Source organism: Triturus cristatus, chromosome 6 (genome assembly GCF_964204655.1).
Source record: "Triturus cristatus chromosome 6, aTriCri1.1, whole genome shotgun sequence".
In the NCBI taxonomy this organism is placed as follows: Eukaryota; Metazoa; Chordata; class Amphibia; order Caudata; family Salamandridae; genus Triturus; species Triturus cristatus.
Window position 1 is genome coordinate 1,046,571,740 of NC_140589.1, and position 6,000 is coordinate 1,046,577,739.

Sequence of the window (6,000 nt, forward strand, 5' to 3'; positions counted from 1 at the left end):
GGAAGTGTTTGTCAATGTGGTTTTGAACTTATATGACCACTTTGCTTATGCTTAGATGGTGAGATATCGTTTTTGTGCTTGCACATAGTTATATATACAGTGGGACTCTTGAGTTTGCTTAAAGAGGCAGAGAAGTATATATTTTGGGAAAGATGGCTTGAAGGTGTACATCGATTAAAAAATTGCATATCTGTTTACATGGTGATCTCTGTTCAGTAAGGCTGATAAATATTTCATGTATATGGTGAGGGTAGTGTTTTTCTTTAACCACTCTTTGTTTAAAATTGAGGATTAATTGTGGAGAATGCCTGTATGTATTGTGCTAGCTTTATTTTGAGTGTAACTTTTGTTTGAGATATGCTGAATATATGTTTTAGAAGCAGAAGAAGCATTTAAGAAATTGTATAGGTTTGCCATTTGCGAAAGGTTTTGTGCTTTTAAAAATTTCAAAATGTTGTTTTCCGTTTTAGAAATTTACTAATGCATGTGCATGGTCAGTAACAAATCAATTAATGTTTCTAGAGCGCCATGTATGCAATTACACATCAGGAGCCAGATGTACCATGAGAATTAGCAGGCGCAAACGGGTTTGCGACCCGGTTGTGCATGCTAATTCTGATAGGGCCATGTACAAACACTATTTTGCAACTTGCAAATAATTTGCGTTTGTGACTCGCTATTAGGAAGGGGCGTTCCCTTCCTAATAGCGAGTCACAAGCCATGTACCAATGTTTTGCAACCGCAATTGCAGTCGCAAAACACTCACAAATTACCTCCATCTTTGAGAAGATGGTAATGCAGTCGCAAATGGGAAGGGGTCCCCAGGGGACCCCTTTCCCTTTGTGACTGGCTCTGAAATATTTTTTAAGGGCAAGCAGTGGTCCAAGGGACCACTACCTGCCCTTAAAAAATAAAATGAAAACGTTTCATTTTGTTTTTTTAAATGCATCCCGTTTTCATTTAAGGAACACAGGCTTCATTTAAAAAAACAAAAACCTGCTTTATTGACAAGCAGTCCCAGACATGGAGGTCTGCTGTGACCAGCAGGCAACGATCCCTGGGAGAGCCAGCCATTCCCAATGGGGTCGCAAATTGCGAGTGGCTCATTATTATTCATGAGCCTCGCATTTTGCGACCCCATTGGGAATCGCAATCAGTGTCTCTGACACTGTTGTACATTCCAAATTGCGACTCGCAGTTTGCAACTAGCTGTTGAGCTCATATTGCGAGTCGCAACTTGGAATGGTCGTACATCTGGCCCCAAGTGTGATACCTAGATTTCACTCATACATAGCTCAGAAGAAAAGCATGTATACAGTAAAACAGGTCATTTGATACTGACAGAAGGATATAACCAATGAGTCAGAGATATATTGACAACTGGTATGTATCTAACAGCAATGAAGGTACTTTCTCTGTTAGTCTGGCAGTATTTAGGCACTCATGGAATCACCCAGTCACTACTCAGGTAGTCTTCAAAGCAGTGATTCACTATCCATGGAGTTATTCAATTATCTAGAAACTACACATGTACTCTTTCAATCAGGCAGGCAGAAATTATGTAGTCATTGAAGTACGCAGGCAATAATTATACATTCATCTAATCACCTAGTTACTAACTATAGACTTATGCAGTTAATAAGGTTGTAACTATGCAATCATTATAAAATTTGCGCAGAACCTATGCAGCCACCTAAACACCCACTTACAACCCACACAGTCATTGAAATACTGATGCACATGCGTGTACTGATGAAACTCCAGCTCTACTTATGCACTCATGTAATTACGTAGAGGGTACAATTGTAGTAATGCTATCACTCATCCAGTAGCTATGCAGTCATTTAATTATTGAGCCAACAGGCTCAATAATGTGATGCGATGTGCATTGGGAGGCAAAACCAGAAGAAAAGATTAGTGAAAAGAAGTAACTATTGTACAGTTTTTAGTGGACAGTGGATATATACTTCTTGTACAGAGGCTTTCTTTAATGAAGAAAAATATCTCCAGGATAAAAAAATGCGTTCAAGAGAATGATTTTATGAAATGAAGAATGGTAGTCCTATAGCAAAAGATGTGATGGTACACAGAAATGTGGAAGTAATTGCAGAAGAGGTACCAGGAAGGCGTAGTCAGGGTACTGTATACAAATGGAATTGTAGAAGTGTTTCTAGTATTAGACAGCAATCCATTGATATATTAAGAAAATCCCTACATTCCCAAGGCGAAGTTTAAAACCCAAAATAAGTTATACCACTCAACAATGCGAACTTCACGTAGGAGGCTGTATTATGTGAAAACTCCTGCTTTATGTTTACTATAAATAAATAGAGCACTTTTGTATGGTAGTATGGCAGACATAGAAAAGGTTTGTGGTGATGTGAAGTTTTGTTTCTTTAGTCCGGAACAGGATTCTAGGGAAAATGAAGAGTTGTTAAGAGGAGGAGTTGTAGAACAACACACAGGTATTACAGTTGATAGTTTTAAAGAAGAGATTACAAAATTTAACACCGTGTTCTGTAAAAAAACCAGTATGTTTTTATATGTTGTTTATGCACTTACTAGAAGATTTAAACACAGACTTTTGATTAATATTTAAAAAAAGAAAAAGTTGATTATAATAACTGGGAAAAGTTACCTGTGTATTTATTTGTAGAGGGACAGTTTGACTTGTCTATACTGCAAATTATATGTAAGTAGTGTTACAATAAATTGTAAACTAATAAAATGAACAACACATAGATATTAGATCCCCATTTTGTAAGATAATAAAATGCCTGCTAATGTAGAAAAACTATGAAGAGCCCAAAAAACAAAACCCCATAATTATTTATTATTCTTTCCAGCATTGCGAAGGGCCGTTATGGACTGCTCTCCAGCACTCACTAAAAGTCCACAATCCTTGCAGTATGATGCCATTGGGGAAACTGTGGAGCCAAACCTTGAAGTTGAGTTTGGACTTTTGAATGGTCTCTGCTTCGGTGTTGTGCTGCTATTGAAGTCGAGGACCCGTCAACTTTGCATTGCCTTCTTGCTGCTCACTATGAACTCCTCTTATGAAATGTGAAAAAGCGGGGGAAAAAAATACCATGTATGATTTTTGGCAGCATTGTGAACAACTGTAACACACTGCTCACCAGCAGTTATAACAACAGTACAAGCCTTGCAATACGTGGCCATTCTGAAACTCTGGAGCCATATCTGTTGCAGTAGTCTGCACCGCTGAAGAGTCTTTCTTTCTGGGAATTGCTGTTGCCTGTGCCACTTATGTAATGTCCTCCAAATTCCCTCTACTTGATTGCCAGTTAGAGATGCTTCCTATGTTAGGTTTTAAATGATACACCATGGACGTTGCCTCACATGAATATTCTGTATTCATCTCTCTAGAGTGGATCTTTTCAGAGTGTACATTCTATTAGTTTGGAACAGTTTTTGTTTCTGTTTAGTTTGGGCAAGAATGGGTTGTTTTATGGGTGTTTTCTAGTTGTGTTCTATTAGTGAATTCAGATGTTGAAAGTAATTTTTAGAAATTGTTGTTTTTGTTCAATGTGTTATTAAAATAAAGTTAAACAATTATGTTACTAAACAATTGGACTCAAACTTGGTGTAAAATATGTTTAAATATCTGTTTTACATGTTGTCATTTGTATTACTGACTTCTGATGTCATTGCGACCTTCGGTGTTGCTGTGAAGAAGGAAAAAAACATTTTTGATGTAGTTATTTTGACAAATGTATACAAAGGGGAAAGTTATATCAGTATCTAACTAAACAGCTACAGTGAAGCTTTATGGAAATATGTCTATATATGTGTTTTATACTTTGTCAAAAACACCCAGTATTTGCAGTGTGTCCTTGGCAATGGCACTCACACATCGTACAGGCACTACCTGTGCAATCATCAAGGATGTCCTTTTTCCACCACTCTGCAAACGTGCCTCCTGGCACAGTACTAGTTAGAAGATAAAGTCCCCTTGGCTATTGAGGGTCACTTGGGGCAAATTACACCTCCTGTTACCTCCAGCAAGTCCCACACAGTCAGTTTGCTAAGAAGTCTTTGGAGGCCACGTCCCCTTTCTATACCACTCTGCAAACGCATCTCCTTGCATACTACTGGTTGGGGAATTATGTTTTCTTGGATGCTAAGGGACCTTGGGGACCAAGAAGCCCTCTTGGTACTTTCTATAAGTCTTAAACAGCAGGATTCCTGAGAGCTGGTCGCAGGCTCGTCCCCTTTCCACACCATTCTCCAAACACCATTTCTACTTAAAAAAGCATAGAAAGTCACTGAAAAAAACAAAGATTACAGGTAAATTTATAGTTAGGAATTAGCATTTTAAAAAAACTTTAAAATTCACTGAAAAACCAACAGTTACAAGCCTGTTCTAGTTAGAAAATATAATTAAAAATACCTTGGTTATTCCAAAGCCAAAGGTTACAGGGACGTCATAGTTAGGCTCAGATTTCACACACAAAACCAGAGACATTTAGCAGTTATAATTAGCTGAGCTAACTATAACTTGCACACCTGCAATGCACTCCTTATGACCTCACATATTACATCACTCATGGCGTTCAGTAACATCACTGATGACATCTCAAATGACCTCTCAAATTACATCACTGATGACATCATCCACAGTATCTGACGCACCTACTCACAACCCAATATAACCTTTCAAACACCCACTCCAAATTCCACACTAGCATTCTCAAAACAATTGACACCCATACCCCTACTTATACACCCACTCACTGATTCATAGGACTACACACACATTCCCTCAGTCACACATATACCAACTCACTAACCTTTAGAGTCAATCAGACAGACATTTATTCACCTATACACTTATACACACACCCACTCATTTATTCATACAGATACTAGCACATTCTCACTTACCTATACAGTCACTGACACACCCAACTTCTCTTAATCACTGTCATACATACAGTCACTCATATACTCCAACACTCACCTATACTGCCTTTCACATATGCAGTTACTCACCGTTATACCACGGACACATCCATTCACTCACTGACAAAGCCATACACACACACTTACCCATATAGCCCCTTATACACACACTCACTCACTAACCCATAGATCCACTGACTCACACACGCACTCATCCATAAAGGCAGATACACACACCCTCTCCCACCCATCTACCCACACATACATTGAGACACCCATACATGTACTCAGACAACCAATCACTCACCCAAACAGAAACTCATGTATCCACTCACACACCTATACAACTACTTAGACACCAACTGACAGACAGATACAGACATTCACACAAGTCCCTCAACTACATTCACTGAGGCACCTAATCACACACTTATACATTCAGTCATGCACCCACTGATTCATTCATACAGGCACTCCTACACCCACTGATTCATCAGTACACCTTGGTATAAATATTTTACATAACAACAAAAGAGTGTAAATGACTAAAAAGAATGAAAAAGAGCCAGCAGCTTGAGATCACAAAAAATTGTAAAAAGAACCCTCACTCACCAACCTAGTTGGTGACATGCTTCTTCATTGGGTTCCAACCAGAGAGGCCGAATGCCTCCCTGGTGTGCTACAACGCCTGTTTACAGCGGAGCAGGTTATTTCGTGTATGGTGGAGGAGTGCAATAATGGTGAGTGCAAACTAGGGAATGTGACTTAAAAATGCCTAGATTTTATCCAAACAACTTTATTGGTGGAAAATTTGGCATAAATAATAGAAGGTATATAACTCTGAATTAATTATACCAGTTATATCCTACAGTGAAAATAAAATCATAATGGTCTGCTTTTTTAAATTATTCACCAGGCATTCAATCAATCAATCAATCAAAGAACTTTATTCGGTTATTATAGAAAACAAAATAACCATAAAAGCACAGTTTATACATCACACTAATGTTCCATGATTAAAAATAAAATCAATAGATAAAACTAAAAACGTAATAATCATATCACAATTGATTTACG

General features: G+C 38.0%; 1 protein-coding gene across 1 annotated transcript in view; it reads left to right on the top strand.

Annotated features, from left to right (window-relative positions):
• THEMIS (thymocyte selection associated) overlaps window positions 1-3,583 on the top strand; it is a 584,027-nt gene extending 580,444 nt beyond the window's left edge. The window contains exon 7 of the mRNA XM_085611851.1: window positions 2,847-3,583. The gene's annotated coding sequence lies outside the window, so the exon portion shown is untranslated. The remainder of the gene's footprint in view (window positions 1-2,846) is intronic.
• Window positions 3,584-6,000: the final 2,417 nt, after the last annotated feature.